The sequence below is a fragment of the Triturus cristatus genome, chromosome 2_1 (genome assembly GCF_964204655.1).
Source record: "Triturus cristatus chromosome 2_1, aTriCri1.1, whole genome shotgun sequence".
Taxonomy (NCBI): domain Eukaryota; kingdom Metazoa; phylum Chordata; class Amphibia; order Caudata; family Salamandridae; genus Triturus; species Triturus cristatus.
Genome location: NC_140581.1, coordinates 51581251 through 51601578, shown reverse-complemented (window position 1 = coordinate 51601578; position 20328 = coordinate 51581251).

Below are 20328 nucleotides of genomic sequence, written 5' to 3'. Positions count from 1 at the left end.
AAAAAATACCAATGGGCAAGAACTTTTGCATGATGGCATTTGTAATATTAGGTAAGCAGCTTCATGTGCACTTATTTCTGTACAATTTAGGAATTTGTTGCCTATATATTTAAGTTGCTCTTTTACATTACTATTATAATATACTTATTTAGCTGCTTGTGCAATAATTTTGCTAATTCCTGTTTGTGATTTACTCATATATGAAATTATATATATAGCACAAGTATAAACATCTAATATACATTGTAAATCTATGTTTGCTTTCCAAGATTCTAAACGTATTGAATTAAAAGTAGAGCCTTTCACAATCAGACTTAATTTGTAAAACATTAAATGCAGAGGCTCCCATAAAAATCCCCCCAAAAAATCAAGCTATGACCACGAAAGCAAACAGAACTTTGAAACCTCCTTTTTAATGAATTATTTTCAATCTATTGGCACAGAAATTAAAGATTACATCTTTCTATACCAAGTAAAAGAACAGCAGCCTATTTATGAACATTTGACTTCAACCCGTATTTTCTCTGTTTAGCTGCTTTACAACAATCATGCAGCTTAAAGCTACATTTATATCTCACACTATTGCAATGTAGAGCAGAGCCTTTCACACCCATCCCTTTATTTGTAAATCACTGAATGCCGGGGCTCAAATGAAAATTTAAAAAAATTATGTGACAACCGCAAAAGCAAACAGAGCTTTAAATCCTCCTTTGTAAAAAATTATTTACACTTTATTTGCACAAAAATCAAACCAAAAAGCACACAAGCAGCCATTTTTGAGAACATTTAACTTCTTCACGTACTATCCCTGTTTAGCTGCTCTGCAACAATCATGCAACTAAAAGCTACATTTAAATATGCCACTATTGCAACATGGAGCAAAGGTTTTCACACACAGCCCTGCAGAGAAATTAAAGATTGTTTATTTGGATACCAAAAACAACAAAAGTGGTCTATCTGGAAAGTTTTCCCTTCTCCACATACTATCTTAATGCTCTGCAAAAATCATGCAGCTAAAAGCTGCATTTAGATGTCCTCCTATTGCAACATGAAGCAGGGCCTTTCACAACCAACCCTTAATTGTAAGACAATAAATGCCATGGCTCCCTCAAAACCAAAAATAAATTACATTGCGACCGCAAAAGCAAACAGAACTTTAAATCTTCCTTTGTAATAAATTATTTTCAATCTATTTGAACAGAAATTAAACATTACATCTTTTGAACCAAAAACCACAAAAGTGGCCTATTTGAGAACATATAACTTCGCCATATACTCCGTGTTTAACTGCTCTGCAACAGTTATGCAACCTTTCCCACAAATACAATATGGATGATCATCATACAGGGAAACCCAAGTTAAATGGTCCACTTTAAAACTAAACAAACAGCAAATGTAACACTGCAGTATCCATCATTTTACAGTAGCATCAATTACAAAAAAACAAACAGCTATATGCAGTGTTTTATTGGTAAAACATGAAGTGCTGGGACTCCAGGAAAAATGCACATCAAACACCAATGTTACTTTCATTCACTGCGTTCGAGCAGAAGATACATTTCTATGAAAAATGTTAAACAAACGTTTTGCAAAAGTGTAAGTTGGCACTGTTGATACAAGTTTGTATAATTCAATATAAATATACTATTAAAAGTACAATTAATATATGCCAATTTTGCAACATGTAGCAGGATTCGTATTTAGCAAAGAATTCTTCTAACTAAATCAAGCAATAATTAACAGAATGTTCTCCTTGCTTTGCTGCTTTAGAAAAATTAAGCAGCCTTTTACACATAGACATTAATTGTAAAGCTTTCAATGCCGGGCCTTAAATAAAATCTTTAAAAAGAAAAACATGTTACAAACAGGAAACAAAATCAAACTTTAAATTCATTAATATTGCATGGAAGTGAAGTACGTAACTTGTGTTGGCAAAAGCTACATGTAACACACAAATGTTTGTAATGCGCGTGCAATTTTCATCAAATTAAACGGAGATGGCAGCAGGACAAACAGTGTGAAGTGAAGGTAGACAGCAGACTTAAGAGTGGACAGACAAGTTTGTTATCAACATTGTGTCCACATGTGTGAATATTTCCCAGTAGGCACTCAGTAGCCATAAAACCCAGTAGCGAAGGCTTCAAAGCGAAAATAAACAGTATTCCTAAAGGAAGCAACATATTTATCGCTAGGGCAATGCGACATCTGTTGTTTTAGTTTTTAGTTTACTGTGGGAAAAATGCAGACTGAGCTTTAAATCCTCCTTTGCAATAAATTATTTTCAATCTATTTGCACAGAAATTAAATATTACTTCATACTTCACCAAGTACTGTCCCTGTTTAGCTGCGCTGCAACAATCACACAACTAAAAGCTACACTTAGATATGCCGTTAATGCAACAAGGAGCATAGTCTTTCACACCAAGCTCGTAATTTGTAAAACACTAAATGCCGGGGCTCAAATAATAACATAAAAATATCACATTACGAGTGCAAAATCAAGCAGAGCTTTAAATCCTCCTTTGCAATAAATATATTTGCACAGAAAGCAAATATTACTTCGTACTTCACCACGTACTGTCCCTGTTTAGCTGCTCTGCAACAATCACGCAACTAAAAGCTACATTTAGCTAAGCCGTTAATGCAACAATGCCAGGTTCACATACAACCGCAAAAGTAAACAGAACCTTAAATCCTCCTTTGTAATAAATTATTTTCACTTTATTGGCACATAGATCCAAGATTACATCTTTCAATACAAAAACAGCAGATTTAGGAACAGTTGACTTTCACACCAATCCCTGCAGACAAATTAAAGATTACTTACTTGTATACCAAAAACAACAAAAAACGTTGATTTGGAAACCTTTCCCTTTGCCACATACTTTCAATGTTTGGATGCTCTGTAATAATCATATATCTAAAAGCTACATTTAGATATTCCGCTATTGCAACATGGACCAGAGCCTTTCACGACCAGCACTTAATTTGTAAAACATTGGGGGATATTCTCAAGAACGTGTGATAATTATCGCAAAATTAGCTTAATGCAACTTTTCACATCGCAGTCTATCGTGGAAAAATAACACCGTGTTAACGTTGTATTCTCAACCCGGCGGCACCATGCGATAGTCTCACGATAACGCGTCAAATGACTGCACTAAAATGAACGTGACCCCGAAAAAATGCGAAACACGAAAAAAATTGCGATGCCCCAAATCGCAATACAAAAATCAGCGACAACCAGCGACAGGCCTGCAATTACCGCGCGTCATGTGGGAAAATGCACTATAAATGAAGAACAAAAAAAAAACCTAAATAAAATGCGTAGCACCATGGATGCACCCGGACCGAGTGTAGAGGACAACGCGAACCCCACAAGCCCCACAGACAACCAGCTAGGAACCTCGGGGTCAGTGGAAGGCCAAGGAGAAGAGGAAGACGGGGTTCAGCCCGCAGGAAAACCAGATCATCGTCACAGAGGTGATAGAACACTATCAACAACTGTTCCTCACCTCCAACGTGTCATTGGCAACACAAACGGAAATATGTCAGTCGATCATGAACAACGTGAATGCAGTCGGAGTGTTTTCAAATGTGACAACTTGCAAAGGCATATAATCAGGTGTTATATGGTTTGGCGCCCCAAGCCCGCAGCCTACCGGGAAACATTGCTCCTCTATGTACCTTCTGCTCCATTTGCAAGAGATAATAAAATCACCCGCTCTGGAGGCGAGTGTCTTAATCATTGGACCGATTCCTGCCAAAACTATATGTGTGCTAATTCCGATATGTATGCAACTAGTGGCTCCCAAGTTTTGATTCGATTTGGTGAACCACTTAAGCGATCAAGATTGCCAATACGTTCAGCTGTTGTTAACCATTCAGCACAAGTTGAAGGTAATCGTGAGACCCACTTAATACAGATTTCCCTACGTGCAATAATTATCAGAGTGAGTAGGAGTTGTTCTTGGAATTTCCTAAATCTCCCAACAAGACCGTTGTCTTCTATGACCCCAAACACAATAAGTGATAAGCTTACCTCTATTCTTCTTTTCAATAGGATGGTCAATACCTTACCCACTTCTTGCCAAAAGGGTAGAATTTCTGAGCATTGCCAAAACATGTGGATATCATCTGCTTTGTCATTGCCGCACTTCGGGCAATGCTTAGTTCCTTCTCCTAGTTTAGACAATTTCAAAGTAGACCAATATACCCTAAGGGAGGTAAACAAATGGTTCTTTCTTAATGGGGCATATTTGAGAAAGGACCAAAGAGTAGTCATAGATACTTGAAACAAGGATGGTATATCGCTGCAGGGAGAACTCTCTTCCATCTTTCTTCTGGTAAGGTATTGGGGCCATCTTCTGCTTGTGTCAGCATCCAGTACCAGGTTGAGATCTCTTTTTTTTGCACATTAATGTCACATATTTTTTTTACCCAATCCATGGCTTGACCTGAATCTGGTTATTCACTGGCCCAGCTTGCTAGTTGTAAATATTTAAACCTTGTGAGCATATTGTTTGTTTCCTGAGCGAGGTGATCCCCAGAAATATTATTCTTGTCCCCTAGCAGTTGGCCCCATTTTTCTATTCCGGCCTGAATAAGTGGTGTTGCCAATGAGTCCACTAAGCATGCTAAGTTCCCGGGGATTCCCAGACTGGGGCCAAATGGCAATAGTAGGAAATTCCAAGAAGTCTTCTGACCTGTATCTATACTCTGCATGCTGTAATCAAGACCCTGAGTCACACCTTTTTAAAATATTTGGGATGCTTAAATTTGATCTTTGGTCTGCCAAGTCTTCCGTTAGAGCTCCGTAACAGAACTTTCCCAAATGATAGTTAGCCGATAATAAAACTTTGAAATGTTTTAATTGGGAGGCCCAGCGTTATATATGAAGGTCTGGCAAGGTCACTCCACCATCAATTTTCTTTTTCTGCAGCTTCTTCCAAAATATTCTAATAGCTTTATTGTTCCAAATAAAACTGCTTATCTCACTCTGTACTTTTCTCATTCATTTGGCCTCAAAATGAAGGGGAAGCGCATTAAACAAGAAAGCAAATTTTGGAAGGAGATTCATTTTAATTAAGTTGGTTATCGAGAGGGGAAGGTGAGACCAAAGTTTTAGGAGCTTGCTGGTTTCTTTAATTATTTTTGCCCAATTGATCTGTGCCATGATAGCTACATGTTTCGTAATTTGTATACCTCGGTAACTGATCTGATCCTTCTATAGCTTTTTCAGTGTTATATCTGAAGAGGTGTTCCATGCCATTATCTCGGTTTTCCCTTCATTTACTAAATATCCAGACACTTTCCCAAATTCTGTTAATATGTCCATAATGATGGGATAAGCACCTATGAGATCTTTTGTAAATATAATTAGATCGTCAGCCTGGAGGGCCTCTTTCTTAGTCCATTCTTGATATTGAAATGGTGAGATTTGCTGTTCCCTCCGGATTCCTTTGGCTAATGGTTCAACACATAGATTGAACATTAGTGGTGACAGGGGGCAGCCTTGCCGGCTGCCTCTACCTATCTCCATCACAGGTGGTAGTGTACCATTAACCAGAATTCTTGCTTTTGGAGATCTATATATATTTTGAATAGATGGTAAGAAATTATTGCCCACCCCGTTGAGCTTAAGAACTTCATATAAGAAGGGCCAGCTCACCCTATCAAATGCCTTAGCGGCATCGACCATCATTATGGCTGATGGGTGTTCTTGAGCAGTGGCTAAATCAATCGCACAAACCAGGTCGTGAACCAGCTCATGTAAGTATCTGCTTGTCATAAACCCTTTTTGAGGGGTGTTGATTTGCTCACCTAACTCCACCCAGTCATTTTGCCAGGATATTTGTGAAGAACTTATAATCATTGTTAAGTCATGAGATTGGTCTATAAGATTCACATGCTTTGGGATTCGTATTTGGTTTGAAGATCAAGGTGATTGTGGCGTTGTTCCACATGGCAGGAATAGTATTATTGTCTATGTAGATGTGATTAAACAGAGAGGTCAACTCTGGGACTATTCCCTCCACTAGAGCTTTATAAATCTCCGATGGGATGCCATCAGGGCCTGGGGCTTTCTCCCTTTTTGAATTTTTGATGGCTTTGAAGACTTAGTCAGGGGTTATTTCATTGTTGAGGTATTGTTCCCTGTCTGCTGCAAGTTTGGGGACAGAGTCTAGGCTTAGCCAACTCTCAATCTGGGATTTTGTCGCAGGACAGTCGTCTCTATACAAGTTTTGAAAGAAAACACTGAAGGCTCTCCCGTTATCTTGATTGTTCTGCTTCTTCAACTATGATTTCTTTGATAGTGTTTCTGCTCAAATGCCCTCTTGCCTTCCACACCAGTAACTTTCCACACCCCTTCCAGTATTTGTAGTGTGCAAGTTGACTAGCATTCCACTTTTGTTGTATGATCTCATCTAGATATTCTGAGAGTACTTTTTTGGCTCAGACTATCTGTTTTTGAATCTTGGTAACCTCTTAGCCACCAGTTGCGTTTTTCAGGTCACAGAGCCCAGCAGCTATTACCCTCTCTTGCCTAGTTATTCTGAGGTTAGCTTACATTCTCATATGTGTGGCATAGCTTATCAATTTCCCTCGCAAGAAAGCCTTGTATGTATCCCAGATTATGCCTGGCTAAACAGAATTTTTATTTATAACAAAGAACTCTGAGGTGTACTGTTTCAGGCTCGCGATTATGTTTTGATCCTCTAAAATGGACCTGTCTAGTGTCCATCTCAGATTCAGTGTTGCACAATGCAGAGATAAGACGATTCTCACTGAAGAGTGATCTGACAGGTGTTCAGGCTGATGTGTGATTTCTGCAATTTTGTTGCCAGTCTAATGTAAATTAAAAAATAATCGCAAAAGGTGAGCAGAGGGGCCGACTGGACATCAGCCATTTTTTTCCTCCTCATCTTGTTTTTCTATGCTTATTGAATGATTGGGCCCCGGAGGTTTGGGATCACCATCGGCATCGGTAAACCCTGGAATTTGAGCCTATCAAACCAAGCTACTTGCTAAATATGATATAATATTATAATATTAATATAATATAATTGTTCCCCCACAGACTATTGTTTTTGGATTTTATCTTTTGCTTTTTGAGGTTTGTGTTTGTTTACCTATTTAATTTGCTCCAATTTTACGATGTAATCTGTTTTGCTACCTAATCTGCTCTTGATTTTTACTTCCTCCCTTGGTTATCCTACTCCCATATTTTATTGTGTTTGTTTAACTATTTAATGTGATCCATATTTGCACTGGAATCTGCTTTTACTACCTTATCTGCGCCTATTTGCCCCCTTGCTTGATTCATCATATCTACCGTGCTTGTTTTACCTTTTCTACCCTACTGAACATCAATGATGTAATTCTGTTTTGCTATCAAATCTGCTCCTGATTTTATTCCTCTCTTGCTTAACACTACCTCCTTATCTTGCCCTGGATTTGTCGACCCCACACTCTCTCAGCGCCCCCTCTCCTCTCCTCCCCTACCCCCATCTCCTTTAACTTCCTTCTCTTTTCTCTGTCTCCCTCTCACGTCTACCCAAAATGCCCCTTCACACCACTGACCATCACCCTCAGGACCATACCCTCTCTAAACACGGCCCCAACTCCTGAACCATTCCCTACCCCCCAAATCTCTCCAAACACGCAAGGAAAAATTTCAAACATAAACTCCTCATCCGCAACCCTGAAACACTCATTGTCGATAACTACCTCAGCCTCACCTCCCCATTATTACCAACTACATCTTCTACTCCAAACGCCCTTCCAAATGGAAGAGCATCTTCCTCCAACACCTCCCTATCTATAAATCAATCAATATCCCATTTGGATTTAAAATATCCACCGCTCCCTCCCCAGCCTTTCAGCGTGATATTGATATCTCCATCTTCAAAACAGGTAATATCCTTATACAAGCCTCGCCTTCCCATCTCTCTATCTTTGAACACCACTTTAGCACTATGTCTCTCCTCCTTAACCATTCAGCGCCTAACACTCTTCCTCCCCAAGCAAACAGAACCCCTCAAACCTCTTCCCCCCCACTCTACCTCCACTCTCAACCTTCATAAAATGACCTCACCATCTCCCTCCCTTGACCCCCATTGATAACGACTACCCCATCCCCAATTACCTACTTCTCATCCCCCACTTATCTCTCTCTCTCCCCCTAGCCCCCTTAACCCTTACTCCTCGGACCCCTCCTTGAATAACAGTAGCCCCAAACTCCCGTCACCTACTTATCATTCCCTTCCCATGACCCGCCCTCACCCTGTCCCCCAAACCTCCCTCCCCCTGATCCAACCAATCACTTACTCCACCGTCTTTTCCCCGCAATAACATATCACAACTCCTCACCCCCTACTCCTACCAATCCCATACACTCTCTGCTCCTCCCCTTCCCCCTACCCAACCCCGCACCTCAACCCCCAATAAACACCCATCTTCCTCACACCCCCTCACCCCAACCCTCAATAATCGCACATCCCCATCACACCAATATATTCGTTTCTCACTTGCTTCATGCCCTTTTATCCTCTCTGACCACATCACCTGCCGATCTCTGCCCCCTGTTTAACCTAACCCCTACACTCTCACTTAACAGATCCGCCAGCCATCACTCCATACCTACTACCCTATCTCCCTCCTCACACAGTAGGCCTCCACCCGCAACTAATCACGACCACTCCCTATCCCCAGACCATTCTCCTCCCACCTCCCATGCCCCTTCATCACTTCCCTGTACCCGGACTTCCCCAAGCCTACACAACACTGTACTCGTCCTACCTACTTTAACTTCCAAACTCCTCACTCCTCCCAGCCCCGTCACCGCTCACCCTACACCATCTACCACATCTCCCCCCTCTCACATTAGTCCACCCTCTGCAAATAAATCAGACCACGCACTCCCGATACCTCCCCTCTCCTCAATTGCCCAGATCCTACACAACATTGAATGTGACCTTTTAATTTAACGACGGAATTTGCCCAATTCAGAAAAGACTTCTTTGTCCACAGCACCAGAACCCTCCCTCACCATAAAACCACCATCCTCCCTTCCTCAAACATCCCCAATAACAAACACAACCTTTGGAGATCACTCCCTCGCCGATGCAGTAAGCATAGACCTCTCCGCACCTCGAACCATCTCTCCCCGTCTGACCTCGCCGACCTATGTAACTCCTATCTTACTAATCTGCCAACTACCAACCCTCCACTCCCTTATGCCCCATCCCTGTTATCATAGGGACAAATAGAACCCCCTCCTCCCCCGCTTCCCCCAGACCATTACCTCAACTTTCGCTGATCCACTCTTGCCCACCCTCCACATCCAACCCCGCACCACTGAAATGCATGCTAGTTAACTGTCGCTCCGCGGTCCTACACGCCACGGAAATCTCGGAAACCATCCTGAGTGAATGCATTGATATTGCATTCCTCACTGAAACCTGGCTAAATGACCACTCAACGAGCATACTTGACCTTCTCTCCCCCCCGGGATACTCTATTCTTAGAAAAGACAGACCTAACAGAGTTGAGCGAGGGCTAGCCATTATCTTCAAAAAGGAACTTCAGATTTCCCTTATCACTAACCCAGGCTACGCCTCATGCGAATACCTGGAAGCAGAACTGTTAACTCAAAACTCCCGCCCAATTCATCTCCACAACATCTATCGCCCCCCGGGACCACCACAGCCCTTCATTGAGGACTTATCTGATCTACTGGCGCAATCAGCATTATCCAACTCAAAAAATCTCTTTCTTGGGGATCTTAACCTCCATTGGAATGATACCAATGATCCCACCATCTCCCTCCTCACTACACTTCTTGAAATCAACGAACTCAAACAACTCTGCCAATCTCCAACTCACACTAAAGGATCCATACTTGACGTCATTCTGTCCAATGATGATCTGACTTCCGTTACCAATATCATCCCCACTGACTGGTCCGACCATCACCTTATACTCTTCACCATTGCTACCTCAGCAAACCTCCCTGCCCCTAAAACTACCAGACCTAAGAAATTGACCAGACCAGGAGTTCTACAATCGAAACTCCAAGCTCAACTTCTTCTCATTCCCCCCTCCCAAAATGCGAATGAGCTCACTGAACTATTTAACAATACTGTTACAGATATTCTTGACCAACTAGCCCCGCCTAAACTCAAAAACCAAAGAAACACCCCCTCTAACTCTTGGTTTAATACAGAGATAAATAATGAGAGACGGGCACTCAGACTGTCGGAAAGAACCTGGAGACACCATCCCTCACCCTCCCATCTTGCACTTCTCAGACATGCCAGATCCACTTACAAAAAACACATCCTCAAGGAAAAAGCCTCCTTCTTTGCCACTCAACTTGACCGTGCCAAAAACAGACCCAGGGAACTCTTCAAAATCATCCGAAACCAAACTTCTCCCGCACCTCCAAATATGACAGCCTCATCAGACAGATGTGAAGAAATTGCCCACTTCTTCTCTGAAAAAAATTGCCAAAATTGACCAATCCTTCCTTCCCACACAACTATCCTCCAACTCCCAATCCAATCCTGTTCTCACATCTAATACCTACTCCACATCCCCCCTTCCAGATGACACACACTCTCCTCTGCCCTCTATCCTACCGCTCCCTAGTGAGCCTCCTCACCTGCCCATTTCCATACCCCCCAACACTCCACAGGCCTCTCACCTTCCACATCTCCAGTAACCAACTCCCCTAAATCTCAACTTAAGAACAATGCCTCCTTGCTCAACTTTCTCCCTGTGACTGAGCTTGAAGTCCTCATTATAATTGGCAATCTAAAACCATCCTCCCACACAAAAGACCCAATACCCTCCAACCCTGACCCTGCCCTTAAGCACATCATCACCCCATTCTGGACCAAAATCATCAACACCTCTCTCTCCACGGGCTGTGTCCCCTCCTCCCTTCAGCTTGGTCAAACCTCACCCAAAATCAAAAACCCCAATGCTGACCCCAATGACCTAAATAATCTCCGCCCCATCACTAACCTCCCCCTTCTCTCAAAGGTACTTGAAAAATGTGTCCTACTACAACTAGACAAACACATAGAAAATGTCAACCTTCTCGACCCCTTTCAATCTGGCTTCAGAAAAGGCTGCAGCACCGAAACGGCAATGCTCAATGTCATAGATGACATCCATCAATCACTTGGCGAGACCTGCCTTCTTATCCTTCTTGATCTCTCCGCAGCATTCGATACAGTCAACCATTCAGCCCTGCTTAATGTGCTTAGGAACCATTTTGGCCTTAATGGCACCGCCTACAAATGGTTCATCTCTTATCTACAACACCGTACTCAGCAAATCAAAATTCAAAACTGTCTCTCTACCCGCACTCCTGTCTCCCTTGGAGTCCCCCAAGGATCTATTCTCTCTCCCTCCCTCTTTAACCTCTTTATGGAACCCCTCACCCTCATTCTTAACCAAGCAGGCATAAATTACCACCTCTACGCCGATGACACGCAAATCTATTACAAGATTAAAACTCATGCTGACATCTTACACCTGAACAACACCCTTACCAAGATCCAAACCTAGTTCCATTCCAATCATCTCGAACTCAACCCTAACAAAACCGAAATCATTCTCTTCTCCTCCAAAAATGACCCTCTACCCGTTCAATCATGGATCCCACGACCTCAATGCACTCAATTGCTCACTCACCCTGTCCAACTCCGTCAAATCTCTTGGCATCACTATCGACAACACCCTAACCCTTAATGTTCACATCAAAAACTCTGCCAAAGGAGCCCTCTTCACTCTCTGTCACCTCAAGAAAATGAAACCATGTAAATTGATACTTGTATAGCGCACTACTCACCCGCAAGGGTCTCAAGGCGCTTGTATGAATACCGCTGTGGAACCCATCCTGGCTTTCCCTGTGAGGCGTCCACTCCTGGGTACCCCCAAGGTGGAGGCCAGGCATCCTTTAGCGTTGTGGGGGCCATTGAGGAGATTAAGCAAGCTATTGCCCAGAGTTGCAGAGTGGGACTCCATGATTGGAATAGGCACCGAGGCGAAAATGATCAGGTCCGTGGAATTTTGAGCCCAAGACCCGCCGGGGCGGGGAATTGAACCCTGGTCCCAGGCCAGACCTTTGCATCAGGGTCTGCCACTCTAACCATTGAGCCACACTTCTCCACTAACCATTCATACCCACCGATGATTTCAAACTTGCAGTTCAGTCTCTTGTTCTGTCACGTATTGATTATGGTAATGCCATCCTTAATGGAATCCCCAAAGTACACCTAGCTCAAATCAAAGCTGTGCTCAACCTTGCTGCCAGGCTCATCACGGACTGCAAACGCTTCGATCATATATCCCCGGCTCTCAAATCTCTTAAATAGCTCCATATCGAAGGCAGATCTACCTACAAAACCGCCAGCATTACTCATAAAGTCCTCCACCAAAACACTCCGCATTACCTCTCAAAGAAACTCCACACTGCGGGCTCCACTCGACCTCTGAGAAGCACCAACACCCTACACCTAATCCCACCTCTGCATAAAAAGAAAGCTACACAATCTCGCTCCTTCTCTGGCAATGTCCCTATTATCTGGAATGCCCTCCCAAAAACCTGTGCTGTAATCCCTCCTATTCCAGTTTAAAAAAAGACCTCAAAACCCACCTCCTCAATTATTATTGGTGTTCCTAAACTCTGTCCTACTCCTGATTTCTTATCTATCACACGATATTTGTTCAGTAATTTTATACCCTGTTCTCCTGTTTGACCATTTACCTAATTACTTAAATGTATAGCTCCTGCCCCTGTTTATTTATCTGGTTTTGTATAATGCTCATGTTGTCTGTACTTTGTAATTTTTGTTGCACTACCTTTCATATGCTTTTATACCCTATGTGCCTTATACTATCTTTATCTTGTAAAGCGCTCTGATACCTCTGGGTCTAGCCAGCGCTATATAAAACCTTCAAAATAAATAAATAAATAAAAATGTCCATATTTTTTGTTGAGGTAAGTGTATCTCTTATTGCTACCCGCCTTACTCCTCCAGGGTTCTATCCACCCAATACTCTCCATTACATTTTGTATAGTCTTACTCATTTTTGGTGTGTTTACCATAGGTTGTATAGAAGATTTATCTAAGACAGGATCAAGTAATGCGTTAAAATCGCCAGCCATTATGATACTATTTTTATTTTCTAGGAGTACTTGAAATAGATCATGCAGGGAGGAGGGGTCGTTGACATTTGGGCCATAATAAGTGATCATTGAGTATTTGATGGTGTTTATGTTTATGATAACTATCAACCATCTTTCCTTAGGGTCTGCAATGACCTCTAATATTGTGGCCTCGCTGTATTTTTTATTTTGATCGCTACCCCATTTACATTGCAACTTTGATTTGTACATGCATACTGATTGATCCACTTCAGACCTTTAACAATCCCTTCCCACTCTGCTTTGTGAAGGTTAGTCTCTTGCAAAATTAATATGTCATTGTTTGATTGTTTTATAAACAGCAAAATTCTCCTTCTTCTGGCTTGCACCCTTAACCCATTTACGTTCCAGCTTAGTATCCTGAGGTTGCGGGTAGTGTTAGAGTTGGTTATTTTTAGAGGGACACACTTGCTTTGCACACTTTGATCTCAAAAGTATTTGCTACACATGAGGAACAATTTTTTTTTATTTTTCCTATTTAAATTAATGTATTTATAGTAACTCCTCCCCCCCCGAGGAACCCTCTCTTTGACCAAATTGGGAATTTCTATTCTGCCCATTGCCCTCACCTCTCTGTGTTGGTTATAGCTGATTCATTTTGTTGACCAAATCTAGCCCTTAGCTTTCATTTTTTCTATCAGGTTTGAAACTTCATCAGGATCTTTTACATTAAACATCTTGTTTTTCCACATTATTCTTAATGTGGCAGGAACTTTTAGATGTGCCGTAGAGCCTAATGATCTGAGCTCCTGTATGTGTTTCTCACTGCCGGTCCTGGGTCTCCCTGGCTATGTCTGACCGAATTCTTAACGACCAATCATCTTTTGTGATGATGCCAAAATCATCAAACCAAAACAATAAAAACCATCTCTAGCTACCAGAAATACTGGTGCAGTTCGGATTACTAAATTTCCCCCTGCTTCCACGGGCAGAATGATTTCTCGGTCACACGCACATACACACATCACACACTGGTGGGGCCCATAACACCAACATTCATTCTCTCAAACTATCCGTGCCTACAAAGGGACATCAAATCCTAACCACAGCTGTTCGCTTTGAAAGAGTAAACCACTTCTACTGAATCACCCTAACAATTCCTCCATCAAGAGGTCGGTCGAATCATTTAGTTGTTATTTAGTTTAATGACACTTTAACTCTCAAACCAGATCAATAAAACATTTCAATGGAAATAATCACGCGACACAGTAATTCAAATAATGATTTTCTTTATCTAATTTAAATGCAGGTTAAATCCTAATAATGCAAAATTATCTTTTGTCATATTTACCTATTCTGGCTAAATGTCGTTCTCTAAGTCAGAACTGGTCCTCGGTAAATTCATCAGAGTTATAAAGTCTCCGTCCTCTCCGTCAGCATAAAGATCTCTGAGCATCGAATCTCTGTCAATAGCTTCTGCATAAAGTGGCGTCTAGTGTAGAGTAGCCTATTCCCTCTCTAGTCTACTAATATTTATACTAAAATTTACATATTAAAGTTACATTTTCTCATTTCCAAGGCCAACGATTGGCTGAATTCAAATACATCTCAATACATTAAGAAACATTTTCAAATTTTCCCATGTGGAAGAAATCTCACAGCAAATGTATGGGAAAGACTAATTCATAGTCCTAAATGTATCAGTTCGTTGGTAACAGGTTGGGTTTGACAGTTCATTTTTCCACTAGCAACATTTGCTTCATGTTCAGGGACATTGGCACCTCGCCCAGGGTAGTCTTCATGGGCATGGTCTGACAGGTCACACAAGAGACACGAACGAAGTCAGTGCAGGCGCCTTTCTCCATTGTTCAAAGGATGAAGTAATGTACTTTAGTTAGGTTTCAGTCGGCGGCCATCTTTTGGTAGGCCAGAATAGTCAACTTTAAGCAAAGAAACACAAAATCGTAATTAATACATAGAAATGATTAATACAGTGTTATTCCCTTGCTAAAACCCTTATGTTTATGCATTTATCTAGCCATATGCAACATCCAAAGCCGTTAAAGCTGGTTTATTTAAGCGCAAATCACAATAACAATACTCAAGCAACATTTACCGTTTTAATATGCATACAAACTTAGTTCACTTATTAATTTTAGCCATGCATTTGCATTCCCACGTGTATTCTTAGTTAATAAGGTTGGTTTAGTCCTTACACATCAACTATTAGTTATTAAAATTATTCATTAATCGTTTTAATATAAACATATGTAAATGGATTGTGTATATAAAAAGAAAATATGTTAACGTCTCCATCAATCCCCCCTTTGGTGATTTTATCACCACAAACAAAACCCACAAAAATCAATTCATTTTCCCCTTTTATGGAAATTTGAAATGTTTTCTTGCTCAATTAAAATTCTGTTTCTTTTTCATCTTCCCTTTTTGTTTTGTCATACATACTCTCTTTCCATTCTTCCAATTCTATCTCGTTAAAATCTCTTTCTTATTTCTTTTCCTTCTTTTTGATAATTTCTCGTCTAATTTTCTTTTTATTTCTTCTATGTCTACAACACATACATCTTAATCTAAGTATTAATAATATGAAAATCACACACGTTAATGGAAATAATATTTTCCCTAATATAGTACTACCTAATTTACCTAAGAAAGCTTTAATAGCAGCCATCTTATTACTAATTCTAGTCCAGATACTTTCAACCTCCAGTGGGTTTATTTCATCATGCAATTCTGTAATATTCTTAATATATACTTTTAGATCTTTGCTTTCATCAGAAATGTAAGTGCAACAATGTTGAACTTTCAGCATTCCACAGACTCCACCCTCTTTTGCCAATAAGATATCAAGGGCAAGTCGATTTTGCATAATCATAGCACGCATAGCAACCATTTCAGTGTTTACCAAAAGAAATCCTCCAGCGGTGCTTGTTGACAAGCGATCCACTATGGTTGACAATTTCCGAATATTATTTGCATTCAAAGATATTCCCACTGCTGGTATCAAGGCTCCAAAAATATCACCTACAATTTCTAGCCAAGTTTCTCTTCTACTGCGCATTAGTATGTTATGTGATCCGCTATTTTCTACTCTATCCATGTGAAAAATCTTTGGAAAGACCAGGCCAACATAACATGTGCCATACCAATGGTCGGGCAACCTGTAATAAGCCTTGTTCCCACAAATATAGTACAGTCCAGGGAAAACTGGATCTTCTCCGCCTCTAAATCCCCATCCAGATGCAATAAAATATGTATCATGACACTCACTTGTCCCTATATAATAATAATCATATTGGGATCTTTCCCTCATAATGCATAATTTGCCTTTCTATGGTGAATCTATAGCTATTGTTGGTCTAACATCACCCTTTGTCTCCTTTTTCCCATCTATTTCCCAAATGTTTCCCCTTCTTTATGTCCTTCCGCATTTTTGTGTATTTTGAATCTCCACTCTTCGACCATATCTAAAAATGTTTTCTCTTCTGTCTTCAAACTACAAGTTAAATTGTTCTTAAAAATATATTCTAAAGTTAGTTATTTAGTTTCTATAAAAATCTCACCTAGTACATTAGCAGTATTAGCTGGATTCAATTAATTATTCATGGGCACTTGTCCAAGAATGTTATCTATATTAGACAGATTATATTCTAATTTCCCTACTTGATAAAATATACTAGTTAAAACGCTACATGTTATTCCATAAGTTGCTGGGAGGTGATGATAAGTCACCCCTTCTGAGACAGAGGCAGGTAATTGCATACATACGTAGCAATCCCTTACGTCCATTGTTCTTACATATTCATACAATAATTTTGAAAAAACATTGCTAGAAAAATCAGTTATAGACCTATCCTTGTGCATATGCTCAGTACTTGTTTTAAATGGAACTACCTTTTGTGAACTCTTCACTATGTTAGTCATATTCTCTGTATGTCCCTCTAGTGTATCTAAAGTTACTTTGAAAGAGATCAAAAGAGCGAGTACACTCCAAAGAAGCATTAATAGTAATGTACAACAACAACATGCCTTGCACCATCTTCTCATAAAGGTACATCTACTCTTGTTATCAACTATGTTAGCCATCTTGTTAAAATTAACCGTGTCTTTTGACTTAGCCTCTTCTACTCCGCTTCTTATAGTTTTCCTGCAAGAGCTAGGCCCTTATCAGGTGATCCAAATACTTCAATTTCTGATTCAATCGTTTATTTTTTCTACAAGGACCTTCTTGAAATCACTCAGCTTGGCCTCTCGTCGTTTTTCACTTCCTTCTCGTCATCCACATACAGAATTTCCTGATCTTCCGCTTATTTTCCGATATCGGATAGGATAACTCTCAGGATTTCCGCTGTTTCTTCTTCCTTCAATACTTTCAGTAAAGCCTCCTCTGGATTTCCTTGACTGTCTACCTCTTCTCCTTTTTCAGGCAGTGCCACGTACGTCCATTCAGGTGACTTATACTTCTGGTTTGGTTTTCTCGATCGTTTGTTTGCTTCAGACACTTCTGTCTCTCCCTCTTTTTCTCTGTGCTGACTTGTTACTTCATTCACTTGTTCAGCTTCTGAGGGTTTGACTCGTGTCAATCGATATCTTAGTCTCTTTATTTTGTTTGGCCAAAGATCTCCTTTAGCATTCCTTCTTGTTTTGCCGTCTTTACTGTTTCTTTCCTCAATCCAAGTTCTCTTCCTTAGAACTCGACCCTCTGGTATTTCAGTTTCACTGTCTTCAGACTCTGTCTCGTTTGGTTTTTCTTTTTCAATAGTCTCTTTTTCCACCTCTTGTGTTTGCCCTACTTCTGTCCCTCCTCGGGTCTCCGGCACGCAATTTTCCTGCTGACTACTTGTCCCTTCACCTAGCTGTGTGTTGCAGTTCCCTACAACTCCTCGGGGGTCTTCCGCAATCTGTCCCTCTCTCTCTCTGACTGTCCCTTCTTCTCCTTCCAGTATTTCCTCAGGTGGAACTTCTTCTACTCTTTCGTCTCGTGTAAATGTTACTTCTGACTGGACATTCTTTTCTTCTCTCTTCTTCTTTCTGTGCTCGCCACTGGCGTTTTGCTCGTCTCCAGACTCTGAACCATCTGAAATCTGTAATCTCTTCCTCAGAATTTCTCCTCTTGGAGTTGGAACTAGTCTTGGCTCCTTTTCCCCCTTTCAGGATTTTCTTTAGACTTTGCATTCTCATCGCCTGAATCATCACTTGATCCTGATTCATCGAAATATTCTTTTCCAATGCTATCTGCTGGATTTGGAACTCTCAAAGTGTGACTCGCATGTATCCAAATTTTCGGTCCAGCACATTTCACAGCTGTTGTTGTAGTCAATATCACTTGCCTTGGCCTTCCCCACCTTGGAACCAAGCAATTCCTTCTTCTGTGGACTTTTATTCTCACCCAGTCACCTGGGATTAGGTCATGGGCTGGTTTTCTCTCAAGGGTGGTGGCGTCAACTCCAACCTGGTGAAACACAGAATGGACTGCGTCAGCCAGGCCTTTACAGTAATCCAAAATCATGTCATCAGTTATTGTCATCAACTTGTTGACTGGAACAAATACGTGTCTCATGGCTCATCCCATGATAATTTTGTGGGGACTCAAACCTGTAGTTCTGTCTGGAGTAGATCTAATTGTCATCAAGACTAGAGGCAAGACATCAGGCCATTTCATTCCTGTGGCTAAACAAATTTTCCCTATTCTGTTTTTGATCGTACCATTTATTTGCTCAACCACTCCAGAAGCCTCTGGTTGATATGCACAGTGTAGTTTTTGTTGTACACCCAATCCTTCACAAATCAATTTCATGATCTCATTGTAAAAGTGTCCTCCTCTGTCTGATTCTGTGGTTATTGGGAACCCGTATCTTGGGATGAATTCCCTCAACAAGAGCTTGGCCACTGTGATTCCATCATTTCTTCTTGTTGGGTATGCCTCCACCCACCTGGAAAACAGACAAACTACCACCAGAACATACCTCAACTTGTTATAAGGGGGCATTTCAATGAAATCTATTTGCATTCTGGTGAAGGGTCCTTCCTCTCGACCTATTGTGCCTAGGCTCACCACTGTTTTCCTTCCAGGATTGTACTGCTGACATATCAGTCATCTTTGACAGAGACTCTCTGCTATCAACCTGAATTTTGCATTGTACCAGGTCTGCTTAAAAGCACTTATCATGGCATCCCTCCCCAGATGTCCTTGGCCATGATACATCCATGCCATGGTTGACATCATGCTATCAGGCATTACTGGTCTTCCATCCCGATAGACCCACACATGATCTTTCTCCCTTAGTGCACAACCTGCTTTTACCCACTGCTTCATTTCTTCATCTCCTGCTTCATCCTGCAACTGCCTTACTTCTTCCCATGTTCCCACAACGTTAGTAAACATTATGGATCAAGAAAACTTTTCCTTTTCCTTGGCCCTATTGATCGAATATAGATTTCGGGCACAGTACTGAGCCATATCCTTGGCATAGCGATTCCCAGTAGTGATATAACCTCTACCCTGACTATGAGCAGCACATTTTACCACTGACAGTTCCTTTGGCAACTGTATTGCCTCCAGCAATTTTCCCACCACTTCTGCATTCTTTATAGGAGTTCCACTTGAGGTCAGGAAACCTCTCTGCAGCCAAAGTTGGCCAAAATCGTGGACAACTCCAAAGCCGTACTGGCTGTCTTTTATCACAGTCACTCTCACATTCTTCCCAATTTTGCATGCCCTAGTCAATGCCACTAATTCTGCTACTTGAGCGGATTTAACTCCTTTCAAGTGTGATGCTTCTATGACTGCAGCAACTGTGCATATAGCATAGGCCGCACTCAACAATCCTTCATCTGTTCTCAAGCATGACCCATCCACAAACAACACATAATCACTTTCTGGCAAGGGTAAATCTTTTATGTCAAGGTAGATGTTTCGTGCAATAGTCAAGCACATCCAGACAATCATGATCAACCTCATCTCTTACCTCCACTCTCTCTGCATCAGGCAAAAGTGTAGCTGGATTCACATTCACACATCTTTCCAGACTCACATTGGTTGCACCTAGAATGACCTTCTCATACTTAGTCAGCCGGCTATGTGACATGAACTGTGTTCGACTCCTTGTTAAAAGGATCGCTACATTGTGAGGTACAAACACTCTTAC